At 34.6% G+C, this 16669-nt stretch overlaps 1 long non-coding RNA gene across 2 annotated transcripts in view; it reads right to left on the bottom strand.

Annotated features, from left to right (window-relative positions):
* Positions 1 to 16669, bottom strand: part of LOC141572435 (uncharacterized) — a 1196122-nt gene that overhangs the window by 1011837 nt on the left and 167616 nt on the right. The gene's annotated exons all lie outside the window — the stretch shown is intronic.

Here is a 16669-nt window from a genome sequence, read left to right as displayed (position 1 = left end):
TTAGAGGGACTCAACTGTAAATTAGATGAAGCAGAGGATTGAATCAGTGATTTAGAACATAAGGTAGCAGAAAATACCGAAACAAAACAGCAAAAAGAATCCAAAAAATTGTGGATAGTTTAGGGACCTCTGGGATAACATCAAGTGTACAAACATTCGCATCATAAGGATACCATGAGGAGAAGAGAGAGAGCAAGGAATTAAAAACCTATTTAAATAAATAATGACAGAAAACCTCCCTAACCTGGTGAAGGAAATATATATACAAGTGTAGAAGCTCAGAGAGAACCCAAACAAGATGAGCCCAAGAGGCCCACATCAAGACACATCATAATTAAAACTCCAAAGGTTAAAAACAAAGAGAGAATCTTAAAAGCAGCAAGAGAAAAGCAGTTAGTTACACACCAGAGAGCTCCCATAAGACTGTCAGCTGATTTCTCAACAGAAATTTTGCAGGCCGGTAGAGATAGGCATGAAATATTCAAAGTGACAAAGAGCAAGGACCTACAACCAAGATTAGCCTACCTAGCAAAGCTATTATTTAGAATTGAAGGAAAGATAAAGAGCTCCCCAGACAAGAAAAAGCTAAAGGAGAGCATCACCACCAAACCAGTATTATAAGGAATCTTAGAGGGACTTCTTTAAGACAATAATGACTATAATAATATAATAAAAATATAAATACATAAAAATATAAATAACAAAATGGCAATAACTACATGTCTACCAACAATTACTTTAAATGTAAATGGATTGAATGCTCCAGGGTGACTGAATGGATAAGAAAACAAGACCCTTAAAAAAGACTACCTACAAAAGACTCACTTCATATCAAAAGACTCACTTCATATTAAAAGACACACAAAAGACACACACAGACTGAAAGTAAAGGGATGGAAAAAATTTTCACAAAAATGGAAATGGAAAAAAAGCTGGGATAGCAATACTTAAACCAGACAAAATAAGACTTTAAAACAAAGGCTACATAACAAGTGAAAAAGACGGATCCAGTAATCCCACTTCAGGGTATTTATCCGGAGGGACCCAAAATGCTACTTCAAGGGGACTTGTGCATCCATATGTTCATTGAAACATTATTTACAATAGCCAATATGTGGAGGCAGCCTGGGTGTCCATTGGTGGATGAATGGATAAAGAGGAGGCGGTAAATATATATAATAGGCTATGGCCTGTCATGGAAGGTAATGGGTTCTCACCATCTATGCCAGCATGGATGGACCTGGAGGAAATTGTGCTGAGTAGAGCATGTAAGACAGAGAAAGACAGATGCAATGTGACTTTGCTTATATGTGGAATTTAAAAAACAAAATAAGCAAACAAACAAAGCTAAAACTCATAGATACAGAGAACATTTTGGTGGTTACCAGAGGAAGGATGGTTGGGGGGTTGGGCATTAAAAGTGAAGGGATTGAGATGTACAAATTGGTTGTTACAAAAAGTCATAGGGATGTAGGGTATAGCATAAGGAACATATTCAGTAATAATAACTATGTGTGGTGTGAGATAGGTACTAAATTTATCAACATGTTAGATGAGAGGGGTGTTGGGGGACAGGGTGAAAGGGTAAAGGAATTAAGTACAAATTGGTAGATACAAAATAGCCATGGGGATGTAAAGTAAAGCACAGGGAATATAGCTGATAATATGGCAATAATTATGTACAGTACCAGGTGGGTACTAGACTACTCTGGTGGATCACTTCTTAAATTATATAAGCATCTAACCACTACGCTGTATACCTGAGATTAATAATAACATAATATTGAATGTCAACTATAATTTAAAAATTTATAAAGGGAGGAAAAAAAGGTGAAGGTGAATAAGAGATTCGAATTCCCATGTAAAAAATAAATCACGTTATAGGGATGTAATGTACAGTATAAGCCAATAAAATTGTGATTGCATGACACAGTGTCAGATGGTTGCTGGACTTAATATGGTGATCGCTTCTTTCGGTATGTAAATGTTGAATAACTATGGTGTATACCTGAAACTAATATAATATTTTATATTAGCTATATTTTAATAAAAATCTAAAAAAATATTTTATGAAAACTTTAAAATTCTAACTATTTTTAATCAAGACAACATTGAGGCTAATGAATTAAAAATTACTTCTTACAGTGCAAAATTCAAGTTTCATATTCTCTGAATTTACTTCTCTCCAACCTGAGTTGCAGTTTCTACTTTATGGTTGAGGGAGGCAGAAATCTGGTCCAAGATCTTTGCCACCCTAGTGTTACTTGCATGGCTATGTTTCTTTACGTGGCAAAAGAGACTTTGCATATGTAATTAACATGACTAACAAACTGGTTTTAAAATAGGTTATCCTGGATTGTGTGGTTTGAGTACAACAAATCATATAAGCCCTTAAAAGACAAACAAGAAAGGCAGAAGGGGGAAGTCAGAGAGATCGCAAGTATGAGAAAGACTCACTCCACACTGCTGACCTGAAGATGGAGAGAGCCATGTGAAAAGCATAAGAAGGACTGAATTCTGCCAAGTAGCAGAATTATTTGACCTTCATAGAGGACTCTGAGGCCCCAGATGGGAATTGTAGCTCAGCTGACTCCTTAATTTTAGACTCTGAGCAGAGAAGCTAGCCACAGTGTGCTGGACTTCTGACCTACAGAACTATGAGATAATAAATAGGAGTCTTTTTAAGCTATATATATTTTTTTGTAATAAAAATAGAAACAATGTTTTGGTGTGTGTAAGATGGTGGGCATCCCTATATCCTAGTTCCATCCTTGAGGGTAGTATGGATTTTGAAGACAGAATCTGTATCTTGCAAGCTGGCTGAAAATCTTATGATGCCTGGAATCTCCTGCATGCCCTTCTTTGAATGTAGCCCAGGACCAATTGACCCTCTACTGATTAGTTAACTAGAATTGCACACTGCAGTGTACATACATATGCACCACTGATTTATACAGTCGTTTGCAGAGCTATTGTCATCATGGTATTACATTGGACCAATTTCTGTTTATAGGAAAGACTTTCCACAGTGGACCACGCCAATCTTCTAAAGGCAATACTTGTTTTTTAGGAAAACTTTTTTAGGCATACAAGAACAATACTATGACATAAATCTACTGAGGATGTGGATCATGGTAACTGGTGTCAGCCAACTAGTTTATATTCAACATCATTAATCTCTTGGACATGACAAATCTTGGCAGCAAAAGGGAATTAGTTCCAGATAATACACTTTTGAAGTAATGAATAACTCTCCCTATGAAGTACTTTAATGACTCTCCCTGTCAGATTTAAGATTTTATTATTAACATTAGAAAATGTGAGCCCCAAAAGATACAGTTGCAAATCAATTTCACTGTTTCTTCATAATGAGTCCCTAATTGAACTCCATTTCTGATATAGTTGTGAATTTCCTCCCATACTTAATTTTAATGACATGTATAGGAGGATTTAGTGATGGGGCATAAAGGAATTTATTTTAGCTCTCTACTTTTTATGTACTTTAATAGATGAAATATAAATCATCACCACATTAACATGAGAATAGGGAGTGTATTTATGTCTCTTTACAGACTAGAGTATGATCACTTTGTTAAATTAGTGTTTCACTTTTTAAAATGAGATAACAAGAAAAAATAAACCAATTGCTGATGTTCAGTATGTAAAAATCTACGGTAGAAGATTTACCTTTGCTTTTTATATGTCTAATAAAGAAATGTCTTTCCTTTTTTCCCTTAAAATTGATTATTTGATTGGCATATTGAAAAAAATGTGAATTACAAATACAATAGCCCACTTAAATGGCCAGAACCTGGTGTATGATATCTAACACACACAAAATAAAGCATTTCCCCAAAGAACGGCCACATGTTGATATATGTGTGCTTAACCTTATCATCTTTAATTAGATTATAATGTTCTGACAATATTGAAAATTGAGTATAATTACAGCGATGGAGACTTGCATATCTGAGGACCACATCTGTGATGTACTCTTTTTAATACAGATTTACCTTTCTCTAGTTAATTTTTAGCTTCCCTTTCTAGTCAATTAGCTTTTATAGCTGGGATACAACACCTCTCAATTTTTATCACACAGTTTAATGGATATAGGACAAACGTTGCTATCAGACAAACCTGCGTTGTTACAGATTCAAAATCCTGCTGTCAACCTTAAAAAGTAACTTCTTGAACACCACTTTCCTCATCTGAAAATGGGAAAGTATTCCTAACTTGAAGGATTGTGAAGATAATTTGAAATACTGTATGCAAATTGCATAATGCAATGTTTGATACCCAGTAAACATATGAAATGCAACAAATATAGCCAATGTGATGATGGAGAAGAAGAGGATGATGATGATGACTACATCAAGGAATTTTCTTTGCTCTAGTCCCCATCCCTTTTTAGAATTTCAGTTGTTCACTACATAATTTGAAAATAGAAGCATTTCATGAGCATTAACTTTCTGTGAGGTATAGTGTTAGTCATCAGGCATAGGAAATCTAATAAAACATCACATTTGCTAAGAAGAAATACTGCTAGCTTCCCAGATACATTGTCTTCAAATTTATATAAAGTCTATGATGAGATTTTCAAGCCCTGCTTTGTATTTTTACATTGTCATTGCTATTTAATCATTTCAAAATTACATATTTTATATTTTTAACTGAAATATCAACTCTCATTTACAAGAGGTTTTACTTTGACATACCAGAAGAACTAAGTCATTTTATTACTTAAAATTTCTTCACATGCAATGGCTACTAGATAAATGGCTAATGATTGAAAAAGCAAATGTATTAATGGAATAAATTAATGACTGCAGATGGATGAAATGAAATTTCATATTCCTTATCCTCTTTCCCATGTTGAATACCCCAAGCTCCTGGAAAAATAAGCTACTTAAGATCCTTTAATTATGCATCCTTTTTTTGGTGTGTTTTTTTTTTTCTTTTTTTTTTTTTTGCACTCCCCACATATTCTCTCACCCACTCATCCAGGGTTGAGTTCTACCTCCTCTGTGCAATTAAAGTGTCTTATTTATTTAACAAATACGCATCATGGAAGGTTACAGTAGTAAACTAAACAGATTTTCTGCCCTCACCGAAATCACGGACAGAAAGTCAGAAGAATTATCAAGCAAAATTTAACACAAATACTTAACAAAATACAATTGACCCATGGGCCACAAAGTATAAGGGTGCTGTAAGAGTGGATAAATGGAAGATGTAACCTAGTCTGAGATGTTAGTTAAGTTTCTAGAGGGAGTGACTTTGAGGCTGAGATCCCAGGAAGTAAATAAGGGTGGATTATGCAGGACCTTAACCAATGGGAGTCTACTGAAGAGTCACACCAGGAGTGACAAATTGGTATCCTAAAGATATTCTGGGAATGGCTGTTCTCATTAGCTGGTGAACTATTTAATCCAGGTCTAGGCCTTACGCTTCTTCCTATTCATATTGTCTAGCAAAATGACTAATGGGCAATTGTAATCTAAGAAATGTTTGTTGTATGGAGTAGAAGAATGCCCAGAATTGGCTGGTTCTCAAGTCTGCATGTGAATTTTCAGTGATACAAAGGTGATAGGGGCTCTCTTCTCAGGGGCTTGAAATTTAGCCATCAGCATAAGATAACAGGGAGAGAGGCTGCTGGATGGCTCAGTCGGTTAAAACGCGAGCTCTGAACAACAGAGTTGCCAGTTCCATTCCCACATGGGCCAGTGAACTGCACCCTCCACAGATAGGTTGAAGACAACAAATGCTGCTGAGCTGCTGGAGGGGCAGCCTGATGGCTCAGTTGGTTAGAGCGTGAGCTCTCAGCAACAAGGTTGCTGGTTCAATTCCCGCATGGGATGGTGGGTTGCACCCCCTGCAATTAAAGATTGAAAACGGCAACTGGACTTGGAGCTGAGCTGCGCTCTCCACAACTAGATTGAAGGACAACAACTTTGAGCTGATGGGCCCTGGAGAAACACTATTCCCCAATATTCCCCAATAAAATAAAAAATAAAAAAAGATAACTAGAGAGACCTGGATTGCTCTAAACAAAGAAGGATTGTCCGTATGGTCTCCTACTTTAGACTCAAAATTATGGTCAATTTGTAAACAGAGAAGAAGAAGATGAAGAAGGAGAAGGAGAAGGAGAAGGAGAAGGAGAGGAAGAAGAAGAAGAGGAAGAGGAACAGGATGAAGACGAAGACGAAGAAAAAGAAGAAATAATACTGAGATTCTACTATTGTAGCAGGCGCTTTGTTATGCCCTTAACTGTTATTAATAAGTATACAAAATGTGGAATTCAGGCAAAATTGAGTAAAATGTGTTCTTTGAATATTATACTGGTGCATTATTTAACATGTCTAGCAAATTTTAATTGATTCTCTAGGACACCAGTTTTCAAACTTTTTTGCCTGAGGACTTTTTTACACTGTTAAAGTTGTTGTCACTCCAAAAGAGGCTTCTATTAGTAGTGTTGCATATGTTGATTTTTACCACAACTAGAAATTGAAACTGATAATTTTTAAAAAGCTCACTTGTTAATTTTAATATAACTATAATAAACCTATTGCATATTAATATAAATTACATACATTTTATAAAATACAGTTTCCAAAACAAAAGAAAAATTCATGAAAACGGTAGCATTTGTTTACATTTTTACAAATCTCATTAATGTCTGGCTTAAGAGAAGACAGCTGGAGTCTCATTTCTGTTTCTACATTCAATCTGTTACAATATAATACATCATATACCCTCTGGAAAATTCCATTCATGAGGGAATGAGAGTGAAAAAGGCAAATAAAAGCTCAGTATCATAATGAAAATAGTTTTGATTTTGTAGACCTTCTGAAAGGGCCTTAAGAATTCCCAGAGGCCCTGGGACCACTCTTTGAGAAGCACAATTGTAGGATAATATATCTGCATCTGACTTTACTATTTGAGCTCAGACACTGGAGCCACATGTTAACTTGCCAACTTATATCAATTTGAAAAGATAATCCAAAGATTAAAATTGTATGGTCCTGAGTAACATTAACCATTTTTATAGCTAACGTAAATTCTTAGCTTAACATTCCTTATTTAAACAAAACTCATGTAAAAACACAGTTCTTCAAATGCTTTTGGTACTAGTTTTCATCATATGTCTAGTTTCCTCATCAATGATTTTATAAATTATGAATACATTTTTATTCTGTATTTGTATGACAGTCTTCATTATACTATTGAAAATTATATTTTGACCATATTCTTTACCTCAGTAAAACTCCTCAATAAACCTCTCAATAACATGTTATTATGTCCATTTTACAGAGGAAAAAAATTGAGGCTTGGGAATTGAAGGTGACTTCTCTGAGATGAGACAGCTCAATTATGTTATCCTTAGTCATTTCTCAGGTCTGGTTCTGGTATCATCTTCCAGAGCTTTCTCTACTGGATTCATGACAATCTCTTGATTCATATAGTCTTCTATATCACAGGCAGTGATATAGGAAGGGGAATACTGTAAACATTCCTTTCACACCAGTATCCCTAAACGGGAGACCCTGCAGATATGTTTTACCAAGTTTTTTGTGATTCCAGGACAAAAGGAGAAAAAACAATTTTGTGTGTTTGATGGAGGTTCCCAGAATCAATCTTTTCCTTGTCAGGAAACACTTTATTGTAGTTTCTTAATATAAAACTATCTATCCTCCATGAAGAATGCAAAGAAGAGATGACAAAGTATTAAACTAACACATTTAAAGTTGCCTGAGGCTGGAATCTGGACTAAATAGATTTAGCAAACCTTGATAGAACATGAAAAAATCAAATGTAGAAGAAAAAAAAAAAAGTCTAGGCATCTGTTGTTTTTTTCCCAGGGACCTTAGGCATGAATTAATACTGACTGTTATGAATTAAGGTTGGCAATGGACTAGAGACATAAAGTCTTTTTCATTTTACTTTATTTTTAGTATTATTATTAGCGCAGCTTAGAAGAAATATAAATGTTCTTCTGGTGGTAAAGGATCCTGGGAGAGCAAAGACCTGACACTTTAAAAATGATTGAGCTATTTTTGTGTAACTGCTCTCATCTTTTATAGGAACAAGTATGGAATGAAGTTTCTGAATACTGGAAACCCTTGTTTTTATTGCTTGTTGTGTAATGGAAGAAGATACTGTTATATAGATAGGAAGGAATGGTTGAAAACAGTCATTTGTGGTATTTTGTAGTAAACAATATTAACCAATGTCTGGAGTTGGTACCGAAACCTGACTGTGCATCGGAATGACCAAAGGGCATTTTTATGGATACAACTTTGGGGGGTTTGTCCTTACTTACTGATCACAATCTTCCAGGAATAGGACTAAGAATACCTTAAAATCAAAAGAAAAGTATCCAGTCCACACAAATAAGAAACGGACTCAAAAGCAACCAACCAAATAAATACAGAGCAAGTGAACCATAACAGCAAACTTGCCAATTCCAGTAATAAACCAAGTTTGATTTTCAAAGAAGCATGATACCCTGCCCTTGCACAAATCTGAGGCCATCAGCAAGACATATTTTTCTGAGTACCAGTGTTTGTAAGTGAATAGAAATAAACCAGTAAACTGCAGTGGTCTAACCATTACATTGTTTTGTACACCTAAAACTAATAATAATTAAAATAAAGAAAGAAAGAAACAAACAAACCAATAGCAAAGAAATCCAAAGGTATTTAAGACAATTTTTATAATAATGTCATTTCACTTACTTGTAGTTGGAGAAACCGTATAAGAGGAGAAGGGGCAGGAGTCTCATCAGGAGATGGAATAAATGCACATATATTGCAACCTGGCTTATGTACGTCATGGCCTGTATCTGGGACACTCAGGAGAATGTATTATAACATGTAAACAGCATAAATTTTTGTTGTTACTCTTGATTTTCATATAATAGTATTCAGAGAAAGAGAGAGAGAGTTACCTTTTTTTTTCTAAATTGTAGAACTTATTTTAAATCTCTTATTTCTTTGGAGGCTATGGAACACTGAAGAAACATGGACATGAGGTAAGATCTCATATCTAACACATTAGCTATGTCACCTCAAGACAGGTAATAATCCATCAGAGTGTTTCTTTAGTTGCAAAATGGAGAAAATAGGATTGCTGTAGGGGTTAAAAGAGATCATGTTATGAAGCACTTAGAACAGCGTCTGGTTGTTAAGTATTAAAAAGTGAGAGCTATTATTTGGTGCTACCCATACAGCTCAGTATTCATATCAGATACATAAAAAGGAATCACCATATATTTGACAAGGAGAACTGACTCCAGGTGGTGAACACACAATGTGATATCCCAATGATGTATTACAGAATTGTATACTTGAAACCTATGTAATTTTACTAACCATTGTCACCACCAATAAATTTTAATACAAAAAAGGAATTGCCTATTTATGAAGCTGCTTAGGCATTTTTATCGGAATATATTTATATTCCTATATATAATATATAATGTAGTGTGTGTGTGTGTGTGTGTGTGTGTGTATTCAGTCTCACCAATGCATAGCTGTGAAAGTATCACCAAGCCCAGTGCCGTGAGGCAAACAGATGTTTGGTCAGACAATGGGAACTGCTGCATCTGAGCACCCACACTCACATCTGGACGTCCCCTTTGAGCCATGTATCTTCACTGACACACTGTTGTTTGTATTCTGTGTAATTGAGCTTTCTGTGCTGGGGAGTCCTCAACACCCTCACTTTCTTTGTAACATTTTACTTTTTAAATTCCCTAGGTTCAAACATACAGGCCTACACAGCTACTTTTGTAATGATAAGTAAATATTTAAAAGTTTAACGAGTTAATTTGATGTTATCATTTTGATTGCTCCTCTACTGTGTATTAATTATTCTGTGAACCTTTTCTGTTATATGTTGTAGACATGATCACATATTTGAATGATGCATCAGAAAGTCCTCTCAACTACGCCAGTCTAAAAGAGGGTACTCACCACCCATATGTCAGAAGGAGGGCAGTTTCTTAGGGAAAACCCCAAATTAACCTTGGTTCCAATTCCGGTTCTATCACTTCTTGATTGTGTAACTTGAGACTAATCACTTAACTGCTTTGAGTTCCCAATTCCATATCTATTAAAATGAGCCTGGTTATACCTGCAATTCAGGGTTTTTTTTTGAGCATTGATAACATAACGGTTATAGAATTAAAAACATGAAACATGGTAGCTTACTCAAATGTTAATTTCATCTCTTCTTTTTTAAATGTTTAGAAAATGTTATAATTAGCATAATTCCTAATATGTATTGACTATTTACTATGTATCAGGGACTCTGGTAAACACTCTGCAAAATACTCTCATTTATAATGTTCCAACATTAGGGGTGTGAGAACCAAGACACAAATCACGTCTGTTTTATATTAAGCACATAAGCTGGGGAACCAGACTGCTTGAATTTGTATCCCAGATCTGCCCTTTAAAAGCCTAGAGCCCTGGAAGAAGGTACACAACTTCTCTGTAATATGAGTTCATCATCTGTTAACTTAAAATTATTTATTTCCTCTCTCATTGGATTGTTGAGAACATTTAATAAATTAATACATGCAAAGTGTGAAGACTATTGACTAGCACGCAGTATATGTCCAACTGTGCTAGCTATTAAAATCATCAGCTATCATCAGGATTATTCAACAGAGACAACAGTCAAAACATCTAATGACCTTTTTCCAGATGATTTTGAAAATACTGTACAGAGCCTGTTCATATGAGCAACACAAGATGTTATAGCTACCGCATTGTCAGACTGAAATGGTATGAAATGCATGGTAAAGTACTTAACAGCTCTAACTACAGAGAGAGAGAGAGTCAGTATTTCTAGATCCAATTCCAAATCATAGCATTTTATGTATTTTTAAGTACCCAGTCACACCTACTTCATGGAGGTAAACTCCTTAAGGCAAGGGCTGCAGCTTTTACTTGGCTTGCAAAGTGCTACAAAATCTTGATAGTTGGCAAGAGCTCATTCTCTAGAAATTGATGGGATGGCTGAGGTAAGCCTTTAAGTAATTTAGATAGAGCATTTTAAAATCCATTTAGAAGCTATTTAGGGAAGTATGAGTCTGAAGTCAAAGTTGAAGCTAAAACATCCTATGAGGCCTGCAGGCACAGAACCACAATCGATAAAGGCCATTATCCTAAATAAGTCCAGAATACCATATGCCTGGCTGAGCATTTAGTGCCTGTCTAGCAAGGGAGGAAAGGCAGATAGCACGAGAGACAAAGGGTTCAGAGGCTCAGAAGGTTATGGAAGCAGAGTATGCCATACAGCAATTCTGCCGAGACGTCTTTCTGTACCGAGCAGTTCTGTCCTTCACATTTCCTTTCCTTTCTGCCCTCCCTCCTGTTGCTCTGCCCCGGTACCTTATTCTGGTGACCTACGAAGGCTACACCAGAAAATTGTCTCCTCTATAAAAGCTTTCTAAAGGTTGCTTTGTCTGACGGTTCTCAAATATGGCCGCACATTAGATTAATCTGAGATAATTTCACATGCCCCGTTTTTAACCCTCAAGATTTGGATTAAATTTCTCTACAGTGGGACACTGGCAATAGATCTTTTTAAAAAGGTTTCTAATTGACCGTAATATGCAGCTAGACTTAAGTACTAGTTTGTTTTGATAAATCTTTTATTCTCACCCCAGCTTTTCCTTGTAAAACTGTACTAGACTTGGCTATTTTTTGTCCTCTGTCTTCAAACTACTACTATACTGAATTTCATGAATTCAGGGCCCTCTATCCACTTTCTTCTTTCCTTTTATAACTAAAGTTGAAACTCAATAAACATTCTTTGAATTATAAATTAATTCATTTATTCATTCTTCATTTACTCATTTTTTTATTTCTTATATTCTAGCATCTATTCATTCATTTATTTACTGATGTGTTCGTTCACCAACAATAAAAGTCTTATATTATTTAAACAATGCAAAAATGACTGAATACATGAATGGATTATTATTTATATTCATCGAAGTCGGATGCTACATTTTAGGAAAAGTATTCAGAAGATGTGCAAAGGAGAACATATCATAATTGTATATGAATTATACACACTTAGAGACATAGATATATTATATCCAAACATATATAACCCACTGCATACACGTGTATGCATTTATGCATATCAAGTTAAAGCTTAGTGGGTAAGAGCACAGGCCCTTGAGACCACACTGCCTGAGTTGATCCCTAGCTCTACCAGACACCACCTGTTCCACTTAACTATCTGCCCTTCAATTACTTCATTTATAGAGAATATGATACAACCTACCTCATACAGATGTTGTGAGGATAAAATGTGTTAAGCTATGTAAAACAAGAGTAAGCAATATACAAGGGTTAGCTATTATTATTATTATTATTACTACTAGCTTCTCTTTCAAATTTTGTGCTAGTTTTACATTCACATACAGCACTTTGGGACTAGCTAAGTTAGGCTGAGACAGACTGACTACTCTCAGATTTTTCATGTCACCAACATGTCAGAGTTAGAGCTCTAAATGATGAGCCTGTCATTTTTCCACAGTGAATTGCTTGCATATTTTCATGGAATACCTGCTGACTTAAAAAACAAAAAAGAGAGAGAGAGAGAGAGAGAAAGGAAGGAAGGTAAAAGAAAACAAATGTGTCTTGTCAACCTGAAGTCTTCCAACCATTTGAAATAATTGATATGAATTAATACGCTGTCTTCTCCAAATAGCAGTTAACATCTGTGCTCCCAACAGATGTTCACCATGTCTGATATAACCATTCCTCAATTGTCCACATATGCTTTATTCTATTTGTTAATTGCATACAGCAAATTTTCACCCAATGGTTTTTTGCTACTCCTTCATGATCAGGGAATCTACATAAAATTGTTTTTTTAACAGAACAACAGAAAAACAAACTATTAAGGGAAATACATATGTCACATATTATATATCACATAACTTTGTTATACGACATAAAATATATATATTACATATCAATTAATACATAACCTATCAAGTTTTAGTAAGAATAATTTATATATAAAGTATTATTTACACAATTAGAAATATTAATTTTACTTGATGATCTAAGTTTTGAGAATCAAGAGTTGTTTATTTATGAAGGCTTCTTGACTATGGGTCTAAGATTTATTCCTTAAATACCAACAGCATCTCAAATTTGATACTAATTTTCATTATACGTTCCTGAAATTGTCTAGATAATTGTATGGCAGTAGCTGACCTCCAACAAGTTTCAGTCTCTCTCTTTTTTTTTTTTTTTAAATTAATATAGTCTTGATTGTCACTGGAAAATATTCATGTTTACAATAAAAATTTTGCTTATTGGTTTTCTGCCTGAGTAGATGAAATAATTATTTGGGAAAGAAGATATGTAATGGAATACAGGAATCTATTATTTCTTAATTGACAGAAAATTCTTATGCTGAATTCTCTACATGCACTTAATTTGTGACTCAGGGTTAGTAAGCAATTTCTCTCAGGCACAAGGTTTTTATCACTGAAATATGATTATATCTCAAAAAATTTTTTTTTCTTGTTTTCTATTCCCGAATCACCCATGTCCAGCTAATATCTGAAGATTTAATACATAACGATTTATTAAAACATCCTGAAAAGGACTCCAATAAACAAAGAATCCTCACTTTGCTTGCTTCAATGGTCTTTAATCAGGGTCACATTAAATAATGGTTGTAGAAAACTACAAATTACCATGACAATATAAATGGCAGCTTCACCACCAGTACATTATGTCAAGTCCTCTACCACCTCCACCAACACCCATACTGTGTATTCTGGAAGATGCTTCCCTGTGATGTGTAACAGTTTTATCACCATGTTGAATCTGGGTTAGATGCTTTCCCAACACTACAAATACTCATTGTAGTTTGCAGTGGATCTATTTCAAAAAATAGTTTGCATCACCTAACCATCTATTCATTAAATATTTATTGAATGCCTGTCAGGTTCTCAATCTATGCAAAGATTGGGGAAATAGGGCAGTATAAAGAAAAATGAAACACAGTCCTTCTTACTAGCATCTTTCACAATTTAGTCTGGGAAAATAAACATGTCTATAACTTGAGATAATTCAGAGCAGAGAATTACAAATTCCATAAAGGAGATTATGTGGTTATTCAGAGGAAAGAGCATTTTCAAAGGGACAAAACTATGAAGGACTACATGAAAGTGTACTTTATGGTTTAGATCACAAGTCATAATTAGGGAATAGACATTTATAAACCCAACATATTGCTAAACATTGATTGTATGCCTTATTTGATACCATGCCTTATATTTGATACTCAAAACTCTGATATGAAAATATCTCTGCCTTGAATTAATTCACAATGTCAGGAAAGAAGAGAAAAGAAAGTATAAAAAGTAAGTACAATGACACAAATATACCCATTGATATCATGAGATACCTAACTCTACCTAAATATCCTTAGTGAATAATTCCCGGAAGAAATGTCACCTAAACTTAAACTTGAAGGAGAAAAAAAGCCATTAATGGGGTAAATCTTTGTGAAATGAGAAATTATGCAAAGTGATAGATGTTCTGGATAAAGGTAAGGAAAGATTCAACCACATCTGTCCAATATCATAAAAGATTCATTATTCCTTCAACTATATATAAACAACCAGCTTATAAAAGACATGTAATATTAAAGTCAGCAAGATGGACATTTTGCATATTGACTATTGTCAAGGATAAGGAATGAGAAATATGCAGGGCAAGTTCACAGAGTGATTTATGTATCATATGAATTTATCCTAAACGTTCTTAGCAGTATTATTCAACATTCAAAGCACACCATCTATTCAAATGTCTATAGAGAGTATAGATGAAGATGAAGATCAAATATAAAAATGACGCCAACATCATTCTAGACTATGCAAGCAAAGGCACATAAGCAGGAACATTTGAAGATGAAAAGAGTAGACTCTCTTGTTAGTCTAGAAATGGGTGAATGAAGGAAATTGGTGGACTGAATCAAGCAGAACTAGACTGAGGATGTGGCAACTCTGTGTAGGACATAGTGAAAGACAGAAAGCCCAACAGAGGAGACCAATTAAGAATTGTAATATGAATGTATATGGGATTTAAAAGACCAGAACTAGGGTAGTCAAACAGAGAGAAGATATGAATCATAGTTTAGTGGCAAAATCTATAATTAGAATGTTTGTCATCTCTTGTTTGTCTGTTCTTGGCTGATGTGATTACCAAGGAGCGCATAAACAAGGGTATCCAAAAACATTTATCACAATTATTTCAAATTAGAAGCAAAAAAACAAAACAAAAAATCACTTTTGAAAATTTAGTAAGCTAATTTCATTAATATAATATGTTCATGATAATTTATACACAAATCAAATGTACAAAGTTTGTACTTTTCATTTCATTAACCTTATCCTAGCAGAAATCTTTAGACTGAATAATAACCTGCTTCCAAACTTCTGTTTGTAAGTTCACCCAAGCGAGGAACATTTTGCTTGTCATGTGTGGTTTTGAGTGTTTTAGAGTACTGAATAGTGAATTCAATAATGGTCACCTCTGGGGAAGGCCTAGAAGAAGTAATTTGCTCCAGAAAATGAAATTTGTTTATTTTATCCTAGATTTTGCAATTTCAGCCGATCAGTTCAACAACTGACTTCATTTATGGCAAGTTTTATTGAATCTTGGTAGTTTTTTGGATGGCAAAAAAATATACTGAGAGAAGGAAATATCGCAAGCTTTGTAATATGCTTGAGCTGTGGAGATCACTTCTCTATGCCACTTTGCATTTGCTTTCTCTTTAGGCCATCTCAAGAGAAGTTAGCAGGTATTGTACACAGTGATATAGCACCCTTGTCAATAACAGTTAAACTTTACTGACATACATCCCAGTGTAATCTTGTTTCCTCTGATTGGAAATAATAGATTTTTTTTTTTTTCTTGGCAAGAACACTATCCTCCAAGATACATTATTTACCTAGGGGAAAAAAATAGAAAAAAGATAAAAAAATTGGGAAGTTCTTCATAATCTACTTTTGTAGAAACAATTCATAAAGGGAAAATAACATATAAAATATAAGTCCATCTGGTATAATAAAACAAACACTTGAACCCAAAATATGTCCTGTCTCTGTCATTCTAAAGTTCTTATTGCTCTAGCGATCTTAGAGTGATTTGATAATACAGAATATATGATTCTATTTCCACTGAAGAGTCTGAGAAATACAGTATATAAAAACGCTCTCTCTGATGCACTGGAGAGGTTGGCTGCAGTGAGCACTCCGTCAATATTTAGCAGTGATGATGATGATGAATTCTTTCCAATGAATATGAACGAAGAATAGTAGTCACCACCACTGTACTACATTATACAGTGTTATACCGTTTTTGTATAACTGTTTCTAGCTTATCAGCACTTTCACATTTATGAGTCTCATTCAATTCTCCACCAAAACTTTGGGGGAGGAATAATGCTCTTTACCTCTTTTCCAAGGAGGAGGAAACTGAACCCAGCAGAAGAATAAGTCACTAGTGATTATAGTCTCTAGGTTGCATATTTTAAAAGCAGCAAAGACAAAGTCCATGATAAGTGAGTCACCTTTCATTAGTAATGAGGGAAGAACTCAACATGGACTAACATGGTGATG

The sequence above is a fragment of the Rhinolophus sinicus genome, linkage group LG06 (assembly GCF_036562045.2).
Source record: "Rhinolophus sinicus isolate RSC01 linkage group LG06, ASM3656204v1, whole genome shotgun sequence".
Taxonomy (NCBI): domain Eukaryota; kingdom Metazoa; phylum Chordata; class Mammalia; order Chiroptera; family Rhinolophidae; genus Rhinolophus; species Rhinolophus sinicus.
The sequence above is the reverse complement of the archived record's forward strand: the minus strand, read 5'-3'. Positions and strand labels throughout refer to the sequence as shown.